The following is an 18,242-nucleotide window of genomic DNA, read 5'->3' as shown; positions in this document are numbered from 1 at the left end:
CCCTGCGCTCCCCCTGGCCCGCTACTCCCTGCCTCCCGCCCGCCCTCTTTCCCCAGCGCACACGCTCCCTCCCTCCCATCCCCTCGCACCCACCTGCTCCCCTGGGCTCGCAGGCAGGGATCCCCAAACGTACCCCCGTCTCCCCGGCCTGCCGCCAGCTCCAGAATTCCCAGGCATTTTGGAAATCCCCTCTCCTCCACTGCGTTCCCTCCACTCTGAAAATGGAGTCCTCCCCCACCCCACCCCCATCTCCACCCCTTTTTGCGCCCACAGCCAAACAGCCAGCCACATGGTCCCGGCCTGCTCCCTCGGCTATAAAAATTTATGGAGAGAGTAATTGCGGCGCCCATTGAAACCCCACACGCCCCCACCCCCTCGCACCCCCTCTCAGGGCTCATGCCGCCGGGCCGGGGTGGAGACTGAGCGGTCCTGGGCCCGTCCTTACCGGAATTCACGTGCACCTTCTTCATCCACGGGTAGACCACGGCCGGCTGCTTGAGGGCAGTCCCGGGTGGCGGCTGCTTGGGGCCGCCTGGCTGGCTACAGGCCCGGGCGCCAGGCAGGGGTGCGGGCGGGGGCGCGGAGGGCGCCGGGCATGGCTCTCCTGGAGCACCGTAGTGGCCGCCGGGGCCGCCGGGTTCTGGCCCGTGACCCCGCGTGGGCAGAGACGGGCCGGGCCCGGGGCCGCCACCTCCGAAGGTCTGCTCACCGAAGTCGGGCCGTGGGTAGAGCCCCGGGGGCTGGAAGTCGGTCCCCTGCGCGCTACCGCCGCCGCCGTAGTAGTCAGCGTCCTGCTCGCCTAGGTAGCCGCCCTGCAAATACTCCTCGCATGGAGGAAATTTGGGGTCCACATACTTGGAGTTCACCATATAGGAACTCATGGCCATTAATTTCAGAAGGTAGAAAATACTAATTTTTCTCGTGTTGTCTTTTTTTCTTCTTCCATAGGGCCCTCCTACTTGCTGTCAACTGAATAAAGTTGGCGGCCATGTGACCAGGCCAGCCAATAGCGAGGGAGTGAGTTTATCACCGGGCTGGTGAGCATCTCATAATTTTCACAAATTTAACTAAATAACATACGTGTAATCAAGTGACTCACCGTGGCACCTTTGAGGGCTCCCACCAGATGTTAGTGGAGTTCTAATCCCAGCACCCTCATTCCCCACTGGTAACCCCAGCTTTTGTCTGCCACTGACTTTGCTAACCTCCACTGCCCTCTCCATGCACCCAGCCTGCAATCAGCCCCCCAAAATGGGCACAGTTCAAAAGGCAATGAATCTCCCATATTTGTCAAGGTGCATGGCATCAAAAGGTGGTGGAGGAGGTGACTCCTGAGTTGGACAGAGAACCCCAAGCAGGCAGGACTCCCGCCCGCCCAGCCCGCGGGAGCGCGAGGACTCTGCCATACAAAGGCCGAATCCCGCCGGCTTTGTCTTCATCAGGGTCACCCAAAAGTTACTACAATCTGGCTGGCCTGAATCAAATTAGGCAATGAGTAACTGCCAAGCTTTCTTCGAAGGCCAGGGTATTTGTAGGCAAATCCGGCCTTGCTGGTATGGCAAGAAGCCCCCTTGATTCTCTGGCTAGGGCAGCGCAGGAGGGTAGCCCAGGAAGGTTGTGAGGTAACCCCACCTCACTCAAAAGCATCCCTAAAAGGGCCCTAAACTCCCTCTTTCCGGCTTACCTTTTTCCCACCTGGCAGTAAAGGTCAACAAGCCCCCTCTTTGGGCACCCTCCAACTTTATGCCCCTAGAGAGGAGACTGATCCTGGGGCTACCTGACTCCCACTTCACTCCCCAGTGCCCCCAAACCTAATCCTTTGGCCCTGCATTCATGCAACCAGTTAGGGATTTACACAGGGGGCCCTGTTTGAAGGTGAGGAGCTTCTCCAGGAAAAGGCTACTTTACATTATTGGGCTCCGACGATCCTCCTGCCTGGAGTCCAAGGTAATAAAACAGAAAGAAGCAACTGACCAGTCGGCTGCCTCTGGCCTCCACTTCTGACTATTGCGGAGAATGTGAAGTTTTTGCATCGACCATATATTCCCCTAGAATCGAATCTGTGACTACGAGGATACCACACAAATTCGGTTCTACAGGGTATATATAGACAACGTTACTGCCTCCAGGTTCCACCCAGAGCAAGTACCCAGACTGTTGCCAGCCCCAGCCTCCTCCTCCTCGGAGCCGCCAGCCCGACACAGCCACTCTCACTTTCAGAGACAGTTCAGGTAGTCTGAAGTGCTTGGTGGCAATTTGCAGCAACGAGTTCCCCATCCTTGTAACAGAGCCGGGGTTACCAAGCAGCCAACGAGTCAGGACAGTCTTCTTAGGAAAGAAAGAACAGAACAGAAGAAAAATAATCCATCGCAGAATGGCGACTGTATTATTATCCCCTTTTCGGATGCACATAACACCCCCTCCCTTATCAAGTGGTATTTTCCAGAAAGGAGAAAATGCCCTAGTGGCAGAAGAAAAAGAGGCAAGAGGGAATATCCTCTGCCCCTTCTTTTCCCCACTGCCAGGGCAAGCCAGGTTGGCTGGCTAAGCTAGTTCTCCAAGAAGTCGCACGTTTACCTTCCAGGGCTCTGAGCCCGGCTGGCCTCTCTGTCCAGCTGCTGCTTACCACCCTGAGGCAGGCACTGCTTGCAGGCACGGAGCTGCCCTGGGCTGGGGCTGGCGTACTAATGGTGAAGGGCAGGGCGAGGGGTCATTCGAAATCATTTACAAACATACCACAAAGTTTCATTATTTTTGCTTTGCCGACAGCAGGACACAAGAGTACAAAAGTTCACAAAGTGTGCCCGCCCTAGTGCTTCGCGCAGTCTGGGGCTCACCCCTCAATTCACAACACCAAGAGGGCTCAGGACTGGGATGGATTTCGGGGGCAGAGGGATACCCAGGCTTGGGTGGGGATTTTGGATCCTTAACTCTAAGCTAGAAGTATTTCATTTTGTTTTTTTATTTTGCCCTCATGATTCAAAAATTGTTTTCAAGCCTCAACTTGGGCCTTGATGGAACAGGAAGAATTCCCTCCACTCCCCCCACCGCTAGTCTGACGAAATTGGCTGACTTCTCTGCACTGTGCACACTCCCCACACACTCCCCCCAATCCTTTGGTTCCAGTGCTTTGGATATTTTGTAGGGATTTCCCGGGTGCCAATTCTAACAAGACCTTCTGAAACTCCCCCACACCCAACTCCCTTGTCCCAGGGGGTTCCCCCAACTTCCTTTAATGCCAAGAGCTCCTGGGTACCTTGGGTCTAGACTTTATCCAGACAAATTGGGGGAGCCTGCTGGGATGAGTGGGGACCTGGGTGAGGGTACACATTTTCATATTTATTAGACACTGTGACCTGCATTTCACCTTATTGCTCCACTCCTTCAGACAGGTCAAAGCCAACGAGTTATTGATGAACAAAAGCGTTAAATATTCACCTCCCGCTCAACTGCCCATACAAATGCTTTTGATGTCTCCGGCTTTTTGTGCTGTATTCAGCTACAGGGTGCCAATCCTGGGTTTGCAAGCAAGGAGCATCCACAGAGATAAGCACCCAGAGCCAGGGGAGCTACAGGAAGAGGGAAAGCCCAGGAGTTCTGGGGACTCCGGATTTTCTGGCCTGGAGCTGGGGGGCCTGTTTCACTTCAGACAGCCTGATTTGTAGAGGTGAACTCTGTATTGCGTGGGTCCTCCACTCCTAGGGTGTGGGCACAGCCCCTAGGAAGTTGATTATGTTGCCCAGGCTGGAGGGCAGAAATCTGGCCCAGAGCCAAGCCTCATCTTCTCTGACCCCAGAAAGAGGACATCTCACCAGAAAGGGAGGGTGCCTGGTTCTTAACATCTTCACACATTCCATCTCTTATTAAAATAAAACCATCTCCGTTTTGCATGAGGGAGGGGCCCCTGGTATTTCCTGGAGTCTCTCCCTACCACCATCATCTTGAGATAGCCTTCCTGGACAGTTCACAGGCCTCCTCAGAAGTGTACCTACCTGTCTTCCGTGGCATAAGCAACTCTGAAAGAGCCAAACGTTTGAGCCCAACACCCCAACAATCTCTGGCCCCCACCGCACCCCCAAACACCCCTCCCCCTTGTCTGCCTGCAACGCTAGCGGCTCTGGTGCAGAAATTCTCGAATTGCAGTTAGAGAGGAGCAGGAGTGAATTCGAAGGGCCATATCTCTCCCTCCTCAGCCCGAGTCCCCAAACCAGGACCCAGATTGCTGAGGCCGGGGCTGGGCCGGGGGAGAGGGTAGGAGGGACTTTCACATAAAGCTCAGAATTTTCAGCCCTTCCCGGAAGCGGGCCAACCCAACACACCCGCAGCCGTAACGGGTTGCGTCCCCCCACCCCCGCACCTTCTTTTTATTAAAAACAAAAAAGGAGAGAAGGTCGGGGCCAGGCTGGACCGGGTTAAGCTGGGCTGGGCGGCGAATGGGGATCGCGTTGCCTGGGTGCTTAGCAGGTTGGTTCGAGCAGAAGGCGATGCTCGGCGCAACTTGTTAATAGGGCAGGCTGCTAATTAGCTGCAAGCTCTTCACAGACGCGTCCGCTGAGGCGGAGCTGCACCTGTGCGAGCTGGGGAGGCCTGGGAAGGCCGGGAAGGTCCAGGGAGGCCCAAGGAGACAAGTGCGAGTGCTCGCGACGCGTTCCTTTAGTTAGGTGACTGGAAACTAGGCCCCAGAAAATCTTCCCGGGAGTCCAGCTTAGATCCTCCAGTTCCAAACGGACTCCCCTCGCTTACCCAGGCCTGGGGAGGCAAGGGCCGTTTATCCACCGGCCCACACCCCCTGGCTCGGCCCTTCTCCCCACACCCGCCCCGTTACCAATACCGCCCCTTCGCGATTCGGAAGAAACGGGGAGGTACTTACAGCAGTGGTGTCTCACGGTCCTGAACCTGTTGCAATGGAAACGAGGTCACTTAAATTCCACAGGATAATAAAACAGAGATGGATGATACACAGAAAAATGACAAGGCCCAGACACCCCACCAATACCCGGACCTCCTTCCTGCTTCGGATGCCCGCCCCTAGGAACTGCGCCAAGTTCTCCGCGAAGTGGGAGACTGCAGTGCTCAAGGGCAGACCCGCGGTAGGAGAGTATGCCCCCATCACCTCCCCCACGCCATGCACCCCTTCGGGCAAAACCTTACTTTTTGCCTGGCCCGACTCAGGCGGTCTGTAACAGGGTTTCCCCCGTGGGAAAACGGGAAGCGAGGAGAAAACGGGCCTTTGTGTGTTTCCTTCTGCAAAATCGGCTGGGTGGGCGCCGGTCCACTGGGGAGGGGGCAGCCGCCGCATCTGTCCCTTGCCCCAGCTCCCCGTCTGTCTCGAGCTGGAGCAACTCAGCACCCCCTTTCCAATTTCAGATTGGTTTCAAATTCCCCAGCCAACCAGTGCCCCCTCAAAACTGTCTTCTTCCCAAAGAAGGACCAGGCAAGGCTGGGACTTGCCGTCCCACTTCTGCTCTAATTCAAAACAAAGAGCAATTTCCAAGGGAAATGAGGACCCAAATGATAGCCAAGGAAGAGGAAAACCGATGGGTTTAAAGGTAAATGGCAGTGCTTTAGACTGTTACCCAGTTTTGTGGATACGACATGGTTTCATCAGCATTTTTGCTGGAGAACCCACAAAGCAGTCTTACAAAGCAGTGGTCCTCACAGGGGCTGGTGTCCAGCTTTCAGTCGCCTCTAGTTTTAGTCTGGGACAGGGGTCTTCTCTGAGAAATCGCAGAGGCAGAGCATCTCCATTCTTAAACTTTATATCTGTCCACCTAGGCTACCCATTTTATTCTACTTCTGAAGCGGAACTTCACTCTGAGGAGGTGAGAGACAGAAAGTTCCTCTGGTAAGGTGAGAACCCTCAATTCCTAACTTTCTATGTCTAGAAGGGAGAGGGGATTCCCATCCTATTTCTTGATTTAGGTTAAGCTAAAATTAACTTCCATGAGACTTCTCCCCACCACCAGGCAGGAAAGATGGGGCAGAGAAATCCCCCACCCCTGGAGTTGTCCTGGAAAAAGTAATAAGTGACTTACTGGTTTTCTCTCCTAGTGGGCAGGGGAGCTGGGAGCAGACCTGTCTCCTTCTGAACCCGGCGCTAGCTGGAGCCTCTCACTTTCCTATCGCTGCTCCAGGAACCAAGCATCTGCACTTGTATGCTCTTAACCTAATTTATGGTGGGAATTATATTTTGGCTTGTCAACTCTCAAGCCATAAAACAAAGTTTATTGGAATCACGTGCTCGTAAATAGCCACTCAGGTCCCATCTCTGCAGAACCATAAATAACCTTCGGCTTTAAACTTTTATTCACTAAATAAAGGTTCACTGCAACTGTTCCCTCACATTTAAATAGTTCCAAATATCTAGGATTCAAGGGGGGGAAGTCATATTCATATCAATACCCTGGTCTTTTCAAATAGTATCTTTTCAGGGACTCTGTTTAGAGGGGGAGATAGTGCTATTTGGAAAAGGCTGGTTGGTGGGCATGTCTTATGATTCTTTGGCTGCATCCGCTGTGAGTACCATCAACTGCTTTATTTCAATCATTTTCTAGCTCTAGATGTGGTAAATAAAGAGGAAAGCCAAAGGTCATTTCTATTGGCTTATACCAGAAGTTATTTCAGATTTTGTTTTAGCTTCAATAAGAAAAGAGTGGTTGGAGGCTGGGTGGGCTTGGGGGTGGGGGTGGCAGTTGGAGTTAACACTTGGCTCTGTATTGTTGTGAATGGACTCAGCAAAAGTTGAAGGTAGCCACACGCCTAGAGGTTTCTGTAATTTGCTTAGATCTGGAAGGGAAGCCTTTGCAAGTGACCAAACTGCTTAAAACAGCAAGACTTGGGGTTTGGTGATGTGAGAAAGTAGAGAATAGCCTCATCGGGCATCTTTGGCAACTGAAGCTCTAAAGAAGGTTATAAAACAATAAAACAGCCCTGGTGTGAAGGGGACAGGGTGTGAGGAAGCAAATGAGGCTCTCAGGAACCCAAGCCCAGGAAGTCAGATGTCCCCAGTCCCACAGGGCCCCAACCACAGGGCCTGGGGTCCAAATCTGGCCGGGTAAGATCCTATCTCTCCCCGATCTTACCCCTCCACTCCCCGCCCCCCACTGTCACTCCCACCAGAGGGAGAGCCTGAGAGGAGGAGGCAGCGTGCTCTCCCGCTGAGAAACCAAGAAAAGAGCTTGGGCCTGAGCACTGCTCCATCGGAGAGCGTGACTCCGTGCTTGGGGTAGGTGGGGGTGGGAAAGACACCCCCAGCTCCCACCAAAGGGAGAGAATGAAAAGAGAATTGACACCGCCCTCCTCAGCATCCTTCCACAGCCCACCAGAGTTGCTACCAAACAGTGTGGAAACATGTGATTTTGACTATTCCGATTAAAAGAATGAATGTTCTCTGTAGCTTTGTAGAGCACATATACATCTAAGATTCCTAAATAAAATTCACTTGTGAAAGTTCTCATCTGCAAGTCCTATCAAACCTATGAAAGAGACTCCTTTCTACTAAAATCTCTTTGCATCCTAATTTCCACCCATTCTCTGTGCATTTCTAAACCCATTTCCTAATTTCACATTCATTGGATAGAAAGCAGGGAGCTATTAGTCCAGACTGTATGGCATTGATTTCTCTCCCCCAACCCCCACCCCATTAGCCCACTTAGAAGTATCTTTTTCTTTTACAGTTGGTAGCATCTGTTTTTAAAATATGAGTAAAGATCAATCCTTTAAAAACTGTTTTCTGATTCTATTAGCACCAGGTGAGCAGCTTCAAAACAAGTCCTTGTTAATCCATTTTTTAAAAAGTTTGAGGGCTTGGGAAAGGCTTCTTTATTTTTCCTTAATTCCTAACTTAATAAAACTGAGTTAACCAAAGGATATATGACATTCTAGGCAGTTGTGATGAGCTTTTTATGGAAGAAGGGTGGTGTAAAGAGAAGACCAGACTGAGGAGATGGTGTTTGAAACAATGTCTGGCACCTAATCTGGGCTCAAGAGACATTTTTTGAATGAATGATAATGAAAGATGATGACTGGGGCTTGCCCACAGTCTTCACTGTGGCTTACATAAGAAGAATAAAATTATACAGCCTACTCTGTATATTTAGATGATAACAGGAAAGTAACTAGCTCTGCTGAGGAGAAAGGAGGAAAGAAAGGAAGACATTGAGGCACATAACTTCAATCACTTTCTAATCTTAGGATAGTCAGACAACATGATTAAGGAGAGTGTACACCTTCCTCCCGTCTTCCCTTGGCCCCTGCCCCCAACTTTGGGCTTTTTTAGATGAATGACACAGGGGAATGGGGAAGAGCAAACTCTGTCTAGTAAGAAGGCCAAGCACCAGGGAGAAGAGCAGAGTAGCTTGGGCCGATTTCCTGGGGCTTTTCCAAGGACTGTCAATGGTGGTGGTGCTAAGTCATGAAGACGAGGTGGGGGAGAAGATGTAGGAGCCTTCTTAGAAACCTGTTGCTGGGTACAGTGAGATTCTGAGCACTGTCTTCCCCATCTGTACTGGAAAGAGCCAATTCTGGGAGTTTCTGCTCAGAGAGCTCCCATGAGCTAGAGTCCCCTGCAGGGCTCTCCCAACCCAGATGCCAGAGCCACTCCCAGGAAGGAGGAGAAAGTGAAGGGGCCCAAGAGGCATCAGCTGCACTCCAAACCTAACAAGGTCCGTTCTCTGCCTGCCCTAGAGGCCCTTGCTATGTGGCCTAGGAAAGGATAGTCTGACCTTGACTTGCAAGAGGCCTCTTGCCCAGAGATGGTGTTGAACGCTTCTCTTAAACTATCTCCACAACCAGGATAAGTGGGAATGAGACTTCAGATGAATCCCCTAGACCAGGGGTAGGAAGGAAACTGCCAGGCCTGGCACTTAGGGACACAGGCTGGGGAAGAGCCAGAGAAGGGCTGAACAGGGAGTCCCAAGCATGAGAGAATATAATTTCATATTCCTGACACTATACTCTATCGCTGAAAGACGAACACTTCTCCTGCTACCCCTTCCCCCACCCCCCTACAGTAGGGTCTGCTCACTGGAACTCTGCCTTGGTGTCTTCTGGGAAGGAGAGGTAACCCCGGAGGTAACAATTCCAACAGTGAGATGTGGCATCCCAAAGAACAGGCTCTGGGGCAGGACCTCTAATGGAGGGCCAGACCTGGAAAAAGCTCCAGCGGGTCCAAGGAAAGCAGAGTGTGGGGTAGCCATCCAAGCTCATTGAGAACCAAGAACAGAGGTTAGATGGATCAGGAGATGGGGGTGACTGGGCAACTGCAGCACTGCCCAATTTCATGGGCCAAACTCTGCCAGGCATGGTTTATAGCAGGAGGGACAAGGTGTGTTTGGACAGAAAATCCGACCCAGGTGGACTCCTAGTTAAGCAGAAGCAGCTTGGCCAAGGGCTGCAGAGTCCCTTGTAGGAAAAGTCTGTAGTCAGAAGTCCTGGAGGCCAGGGGTAAGGGGTAGAACCTGGCTGCATGGGAAGGGTGTACATATGTGTGGGTTACAGCCTGAGGTAGTTATTTATATAATTCTTTTTAAAAGATATAAAGTATCTCAAAAAATTGAAGGGCTGATGGAGATCTGAGGGGGAGAGGCCTCTTTAAGACACACCTTGACATCACCATGGCCCAAGGTGGGAGCTGTGGCTCAGCCATGGCCCTGGAGCCCAGATCTTGGAACACAAGCAGATTAAGGGTATGGAACATTCCTTGCCTCCTTTGTGTTGCCCACTGGCATTTGGCTTTTCCAGTCTGTCCCAGCTTTCAAGATACTGAAAACAAGGGTAGTTGCCTTGGGGCTGTAAAAGAGGCTGTGACTGATGGGTGGTGGTAAGGAGGGTGTCTCCAGAAGGTGGCCAGTAGGGCCTGCTCTCTAGTAAGACCTGAGCTTTCTGTAAGAGTCATGGATGTGCCTGTGTGGGTGTGAGGCTTCCGCTACCTGATATCTGCCCACTAAGGAGCTAAGGGCACCTTCCTCTTGGATATGGCCCTGAAGTCTACCTGTAGGCAGGTGCCAGACAATAAGACCCAAGGAAGCAGGGCCTATGAGACCCACTACAGCAACAGGGGAAGCCCCAGATCCATGTGCTCCTGTGACCAAGCCTAGGCCTGTCTTCTCTGTACAATTCAGGGACTGAGTGCATGAACCAGGTCTCTCTAAGCTCTAAAAGGCTAGGCCTGATTATTAAACAGAAAAAGGATACTGATGATAAGAAACACCTATTGAATGCTTGTTATTCAATATGTGATTGAAACAGGTATTGAATGTTTGGCTTGTGCCAAAAACCCATTTTAAGTGCCTAATCAGTGAGTTAATGTATGTAAAATAGTTAGAATAGTGCTGGACATATAGTAGTGCTATGTAAGTAAAAATCCTCATAACAACCCTTGAAGGTACTCTAATTATCTCTGCCTTCCACATGAGGAAACAAGCCCAGAGAGTCTGCCCTACTTGCCTAAGCTCACACAACAGTTAAGTGGAAAAAATTTGAAAGAAAGCGGTCTGTATCTAGAACCTATTCACCTCTTTGAAAAAACCTCTGAGTTAGCAAGCGGTCAACTTCCCTTTCCCAATTTGGTAGCAACTAGTCAGCTTATGACTTTTCCCTGGTGGCTCAGATGGTAAAGCATCTACCTGCAATGCAGGAGACCCAAGTTCGATCCCTGGGTCAGGAAGATCCCCTAGAAAACCCAATGAAAGAGAGAGCTCCCTTAACTAGGGGGCCGGGCATTGCTAAATGGTAGCGAGAACTTGGCCCCTGTAGACCACAGAATCATAAAAGATACAGGAAAGACCCTCGACGAGTACTCAAACATAAGCATACATCTTAACTGCCATGGTGGAGAGTGTTTATAAACTGCAGGTTCTAGACATCCTGATTCAGTAAATCTGAAACAAAGGAACCTGCATTATAAAGAAGAGGCTTGAATGCAGGCCTTCATTAAGAATCACTGCTCCAACGCAGGGAAATGAGGGAAGCAAAAGGCTGTGTTGCCAGGAGACAACAAGGAACAGTGAGGTTGGATCAGAGCCAGTTGGGGATGTCACCGCTGATGCGAGAAACACCCCCATGGAGCCCACCAAAGGCCTGAAATGGGTGCAATGGGTAAAGAAGAGTGTGAGGGTGGTGTGAAAAGGGGGAGAGATGAGTAACTGCGGGGTTATCAAGCCACACGCAAGAAGTCGCCCTGGATCTGGAGGCTCAAGGGAGCCCCGGGGCCGAGGCCTTGTTCTAAGTGAGCCTGGGCGAGCCCATCAGCTTGAGGCAGGCGACGCTGAACGCTTGGCTTTTCAAGGCTGCCGGTTCTAGGTACCAGGAATTGCAAGAAAGTAAAGTGGCAAGAACAGCAGCCCAAATGAAGGGGCTGGTAGGGATTGGGCGTGGCTTGCCCCACCACCAGACCCTCTTTTCCTGCTCTTCAGAGCCCAAAACGCAGAAATCGCGCCCCCTCCGGGAAGGCGGGGGAAGTGAGGTGGCCCGCCACCCCGGAACCTGCCTTCAGGTTCCTGGACCCCGGGCTGCCTCTGCTGCCAGTCTCGGGAAGCCGCCCCTGGGGGTGGGCGCCGCATCGCCAACTATCCTCGTTGGCGGAAAACACTTTGTGAGCTGGGGTGGAGGGCGGGGAGAGGGAGGGGGCGGGGTCAGTGTCCCTCCCACGCTCCCGCCCACGAGCGCCCGGGGCATCTCCCGCGCCTCCGTAGCCGACAGGACGCTTGTCCTACAGCGCCTCCTCCTGGACAAGGCGCCAGACAGCAGAGCAGGGGGACTGCTGCAGTCCCGGAAGCCCGAGGCCCCGGCTTCTTAGCGCGGGCAGAGGTCTTCCCGAACCAGAGACTTGAGCTGGTCCTCCCTTCCCCTGGGGGAGGCCAGAAGGAGTCGAGAGAGCCCTGAGGCCACCCCCACCCCCACTCCCACCCTTAGCACTGACAGCAGGCTCGCGACCCAGAAGTGTGCATCCTCCGTTAATTAGGCGAGCCCAGGCGGAAAAACCCTACAGTTCGTGCGTTTATTTATTTATTATTTGTTTGACCGCTTTCTGCTGAGCCACTGGTCCCCACAGAGCCTTCGAACGTGCTGCGCTGGCGTAACAAGATCCGAGAATGGTCCGGTTGAAGAATTGGCCTGAAGTTTGGCGGTTTGAACAGGCGCCAAGAGGAAAGGCCTTTTCCCAAAGCAGAAGCACCAGGCTGAAAAACATCTATACACTTCCCTGAGGATTATATACATATATATAATCTTCGTTTAAGGTGTTACAAAATGTATGCATGTTTACTTTAACACCATAAAAAAAGATTTGGTTTTCTTCTGGTCACTAGCTCATATTTGCAGACTGTTTCTAAAGTACAGATTTAAATTTGGGTGAGGTGGTGAGTCAAGATGATTGAAAATAACGTGGTCAAGGGCAAGATGTTTGGCTATATTTAGATTGAAGGCTGGAATAAAGGAAAGATCAGGAGCGAATCTTGAGGCAGGGCCGAGTGGAGAGATCGGGTTTTATCTTCCAGCTCTGAGTCCACTCGCCCCCTCCCCCCATCCGTGCTTTGCTGGTTGGATCCCCAGGCTGGGTTATTTCACTGCACATGCGCCGGACGCTGGGCGAGCGGGCTAGGCAGGCGCAGCCCCGCACTGAGCTGTGCGGGCGGCGTGCGCAGCACTGGGCGGTGTGCAGCACCGCACACTGCTGCAGCGCCTAACTGCAGAAGAGCCTGAACGCCCCATCTTAGAGACACAGGAAAGATACTTTTGCAGGAAACCCTGTTAAAAGCTTCACGCGTCCTTTCTGATCTGCAAGCCCTGTTCCGCCAAACCAACAAAATCGCCATGCTTCCAGTAAACCCTCAAGGTTGTCCTTTGGATCAGCAGTTTCATATCCAGTGCACGCCTTCTCCCGCGTCGTTAATCAAGGCTGGGGGTGGGGAGGGGGGAGAGGGAACCTCCCTACGTCTAGAGAGTACTTCTCCCTCATTCTGCACAACTATGAAGTCCAAGAGACCAGTTCCTAGAAAGAGGGTATCTTTCCGCATTAATTTCGGAAAATTGGCCCTAAATGGGACTTAAGTCGGAATTCCGAGTTCTTGGTGGCTTCTCCCCAGCTTCCGGTGCCCCCGCGTGCCCTGCCCGGCGGTCGCACTGCGGCAAGGCCGTAAATACCTCTAGCAGCTGCCTGCCAGCCCAGAGTGAAATACTGTCTTTGTTCCGATTTCCCCTGCTTCTCGAGCTCGGAAAACAGAATTCTGGCGAGATATATTTATTTGGAGGAGCATCTGACAGGAAAATACGTTCGGTTTTCAACCCGGTGCTTGGCCACGTTTATAACAACGAGCTTCGCTCTTTTTCCTGATCCTCCGGGAAAGCGCAAGCCCAGCTCATTGCCTGACCTTAGACACTAAGGCCCGGAGGTGCCATTGGTTCTCTGAGCTACACACAGTTAGAGGTTCGGTTCGAGGACTCTGGGAATTACACTCCCCGGCTTGTGAGTTCTTTGGATCCAACTATTTTTTTTTAAATTTCGTTTAAGTTTTTAAAAATTGGGTTACCAGTGGGGGCATTTCCGGTAGTGGCAAAAGCGTTGACTAGTCTCCTCTTGGACTAAGTGGCCTAAGTTCAAACGTGACTTGCAGCGTATATATTCCCTTAGATGTAACTGACTATTTAAGCTCTTAATGCTACTATGGCATTTAGGAAGAACCCCTTAGTCCTCCATATCTGCCCATGACATCACCCTCTGCTGTGCAATTGGACCTGCAGACTGCCCAGGTTCCTAGTCACTTGGGCGCGCTCAGTCATTGAACCCAGGGAGAGGCTTGGCCATCACGGCCACAACTCGTCCCCACCCTCACCGCAACTCCAGGCAATTTAGGGACTCCTGGAGTTGCCAGGGGAGGGCCTTGGGAGCCCCAGTCCAGAGGCCTGTTTTTCAGTAGGTAATGCTCGATACCAATATGAAAGAATGATCTCAGCAGTACTCTATCGGAAATATTTACAAAATACAGACATTTCAGACTTAACAATCAGTTTCTCATTTGTGAGTGATCATAATTAGTGATCAAGGACAATTCTGTGCACATCAACTAGCCACAAATTGTAGCCCTCCATTTTGAAAGGAGCATGATTCCGTTGTTACTAAAAATATCTTTCTATAAAAATATCATTTATTGTTCAGAAATGCATTTAAGGCCAGCATGGTCACAGTGGGATATTTGGGAGAACATTGAGTTAGGCTTTTCTGCTGGTTCCTGAAAAAAACAATACTCCGCAATGCGCAGGTCAACCCCATGCGCAATGCGGCAGATTGTCCTAAGGTTTTAATATTTCACGTGTCCATGAGGGAAGAGGCAACGGGATTTGAGAACTGTATCCTCTAGTGCCCTTCAAAATCCATAGGAGAAAATAGCATTTCTTTCTGCAAATAATTTTCTTTCGATTCATAGATATTTTGGTTCACTAGTTTTGAAGTCTAGTTGGAAATATTGCTATGCTATTCATTTATAGGCAACACAAACACACCACAACAGTACATTTAGAGAGCAAAATGTCTACTCTTTCCCTACTCTGACAAATAAGAAACACACGCGATGCTTGAACTTATTAAGCATGCTTAGAATTTCTGAAATGTCTCTTGTTTTTTTCCCAAGACCTGCACCAGGGTTTCTGATCCTCTGCTCTACTGCTACCTCTCAAAACATGCGTCCATTTTGTGGCACAGAATAACCCAGATTCACCTGACAGATGTGTGCGGAACCTTTCTTGAGTTGTTAAGAAAATCATCTGAGAACTAGAGAAGCAGTTAGTATTTAAAATTCCATCCCATAAACAGAGCCCAATAAATCAAAAACTCTAAAAATCAGCATCACTCACCAAAGCCTAGATGAACAAACGTAGCACCATCCTGGATACACAGAATCCACCCCACCCCCACCACCAAGCTCCAACCCTCAGAAAACACCTGTTAGCCTCCCAGGTACCTCTGACCACAGACCAACCGCAAAATACTGCTCTAGACTTCAGAGTGCCTGTAGTGACCCCCAGCAAAGCTGACAGCTCCAGAAACCATCTGCACAGTCTTCCAGGGCGGGGATCCTGAGGCTCTCGATCTACGCCTCTATCCACCTCTCATAATCTCGAGAGGAAATGGGGCTTCCCTTCTGTTTCTGAGCTCAGCCGGACCCCACCCAGGGCCCCAGGGGACGCCCGCTCAGAACCTGAGTGATCTGGAGGCAGGGGACGCAGACAGGCACTCCCAGGCCCCGGGGAAGTGTGGGGGTTCGGGCTGGGCTCCCCGAGCTAACCGAACGGGTGGGCGCCTCGAGCTTCTCGGTGGCAGCGCTGGGAGCGCGGGGCGGGGGCCGCTCTTACCGGAGGTGCAGAGCTGGAGGCGGCGGTCGTCCCCGGCGGCTGCTGTAATCCACTAAGCGCTGCCCGGTTACTCGCGCTCTGCGCGGCAGGGACCCGCTCATGTTGGAGAAGGAGCCGCGTCGGAACCGCGCGACTCGGCCACCCGGCTGCAGGCCGGCGGCTCCCGGCGGGCGGTGCCGGCGCCAGTGGGGGCCTCGGCGCCCCGGGCTCCTTCCGGGCTCTCCCGCCCGCCGGGCTCCCCGCCGGCTCCGGAGGCGGCAGCGGCGCGGCCCGTGGCGAAGCGGCCGTGGGGCCAAATTGGGCGCCGGGCGCGAGCCGAGGCCGCCGCGGACCCCGCAATCCCGCAGCCGGCGACTGGAGCCCACCTCTGCGGAGACAAAGGTTAGAAAAAGAGGGGGTGAGGCTCTAGGAAGGCAGAATGCGGGGGGAAATTCGCCTGGGAAATCAGGAAAAAGGCCGTGAAGGCGAGCGGAGCCTGCACATGACCAGCCGCAGCCAATGACGACCGCAAATAGGTCATAAAAAGGTCTATTACCAAGTTGTAAATTTTCTTCAAACAAAAAGGAATTTACTGCAATTCCTTGCGGATTTTGCACATACAGCTCGCAAGCGCCATGTTTTTCCCTCTTTCTCTCTCCTCTCCCCTCTTCTCTCTCCGTTTTTCTGCTCTCCTTCCTCCCCCCCCTCCTCCTCTTTCTTCCTCCCTCCTCCTGTTTCTCCGTGTCCCTCTCCACCGCTCGCTCTGCCTTTCTAGACTTCACGGTTCCTTTCTCTAGGAATCCTTTTCCTTTTATTTTTTATTTTGGTTCTTTGGCTTGAAACCTCTGCTCCTCGGGCGCTGTGTTTCAGGGAGAATGAATGCCGCGCTCGCTTGGGGAGGTGATCCTGTCAGTCACCCCTCCAACTCTCCCCTCACTTGGCTTCTCCTCTCCTCCCCTCACCAAAAGGCCTCTCTGAAAGAGCAGCCAAGTGCTTTCGGTTTTTGCCCCTCTCATCTTCAGGCAAGCCACCCAGTCTGACCTTGTGCAGAAAACCCGGGCTCTGCAGGCCAAGAAAATGTGTGCTCTCCCCAACCCAACTCTCTCCAACATAAACTGGGGTCCCTCCTGTTTCTTGGGGTTTCTGCAGTAGGAGAGTTGCCAATCAGCTCAAAGGCTGAAAATGGTTTTAGATACTTGTCAACTTCTCCAAAATAACAGTTTGAACTCCCAATACCTATACTTAATCTAGATAGAAACACCCCCTGGGACAGTCTTCTCTAGAAGAGTCAATCTTTTTTAATACCCTCTGAAAATCCTTAAGTCTCCCCTAAGTGCAATTCGCATTTCTATGGAATTCTAGCCCCTCTTCCCTTGCCCCCCAAAATGTTTGTCCATTGAAGAGCCTATTCAATGCAATATTGAAGAGGAGAGGGACTCCATTTGTTCAGGAAAAAAGCAGCTCCCCAGTTTCAGGCTTGAAAAAAAAATAGTTCTTTTTCTTCAAAGGCAGGAGTGCCATTCCTTTCGCTCTTCTCATGGAAGCTGCTCCAGAGAACCCCAGCTGAAGGTAAACATCCTTGGCTAGCTCCCCTCATCATTAATGCATGGGCATGGCCATCTAGGCTTCAAATGTGACTGTAAGAGGTAACCTCTCCTCACCCCAACCCCATCCTTTCAAGGACACTGCTTTGGACTTTTAGTAATACATTTATAAATATGTGCATTAGGATTTCAGTGTGTAAGTTCTCTATTAACATCCTCACACCAAGTCCCTAAGTGGTCATACACTTAAGTAGGAAGCACACAGCACCCTCTGGAGCAGGCTATGTGTATCCCTTGAAAAAGTTCTGATGACCTTGGATGTTTCTGATTAAAGTGCTTCTGTTGCCATGTGTCTGCAAAAGTCATATTCTTTCTAGAAAAAGTCAGTGAGTTCCAACTTTGCTGGAGGTACCCAGAGCAGCAGCCAGGTTCATTAAAATGTTCTCTTTCCCCTGTTCACCGCCAGATGCATTCAGATTCAGCAAACAGTGGGAAAGCAGAGGACACAAGTTTGGATGCGAAATAGTAACACCTTCTGCAGTGAAGAATAATTAAACAATATTTTAATCACACAAAATCGAGCATGTTGTTGGACCTTCCCAAACAGTTAACACTTTATGCTGGTCTATACATGTCTATACATTCAGAACATTGTTTAGTTCTGAAACATTCTGAGAAATAACCTCAATTGTCAATTTTCCTCTACCCAAGTAAAGGCAGAGTTTATGACCCTCTATTTCAGCTGGTGGAAGGAGGGCTGGGAAAAGACTGCACTTTTGAAAAGGCAGCCATATTTGTACTTTTTCACCCTGTGCAGAGATAAGCCATGTGCTGGGCTTTGTGGAACCTCACAAAATGGCAGCCCCTGAATTGACTTTTCTCTAGGAACCGTTGAGACCCACACCTTCTTTTTTTGTGTGTTTCTGGTCTACGCAGAGAACCCAAATCACTTAGGACCCTTGGTTTTTTCATCCAGCGTTAACACTGGAGGGTCCTATTTTTCTGTAAATGATTTACAGACCTCTCTAAGCAGACTCTCTAAGCAGTCCGAAGGGGTCTCTGAAGATTTATGCAAATTTCTGCAGCAAAAATGTTGGTTCGATATGCTGCAACCCGCGGATGTTTACAGATCCGAGCCAATTAGAAGGGCATCTCCTGCACTCGTCACTGGGAGTTGTCTGCATGAGACACAGATGGGGGTTTCTAGCCACTGCAAGAAAGAAGGTGGTGAGTGTGTGTGATTGTAATTCCACAGACTCTTTATTTGAAGACAAATCTGTTTTCCCCAACTACAAAAGGAAGCATGTATACCTACATTAATTACCAACACTTTCTCCATGAGTAATCTATGTATATGTACAACAAATATAT

The 18,242-nt window shown here is 51.1% G+C and overlaps 1 long non-coding RNA gene and 1 other non-coding gene across 2 annotated transcripts; one reads left to right on the top strand and one right to left on the bottom strand.

The window, feature by feature from the left end:
* On the bottom strand, positions 2,019-2,122 carry MIR10B (microRNA 10b). Its single transcript, NR_129558.1, has one exon. It is a non-coding gene; the product is annotated as a microRNA 10b (primary transcript).
* Positions 15,670-17,415, top strand: LOC108638283. Its single transcript, XR_001919745.1, has 3 exons — positions 15,670-15,729; positions 16,836-16,896; positions 17,338-17,415. It is a non-coding gene; the product is annotated as an uncharacterized LOC108638283 (long non-coding RNA).

The sequence above is a fragment of the Capra hircus genome, chromosome 2, assembly GCF_001704415.2.
Source record: "Capra hircus breed San Clemente chromosome 2, ASM170441v1, whole genome shotgun sequence".
Taxonomy (NCBI): Eukaryota; Metazoa; Chordata; class Mammalia; order Artiodactyla; family Bovidae; genus Capra; species Capra hircus.
This window is presented reverse-complemented; position numbering and strand designations above follow the sequence as displayed.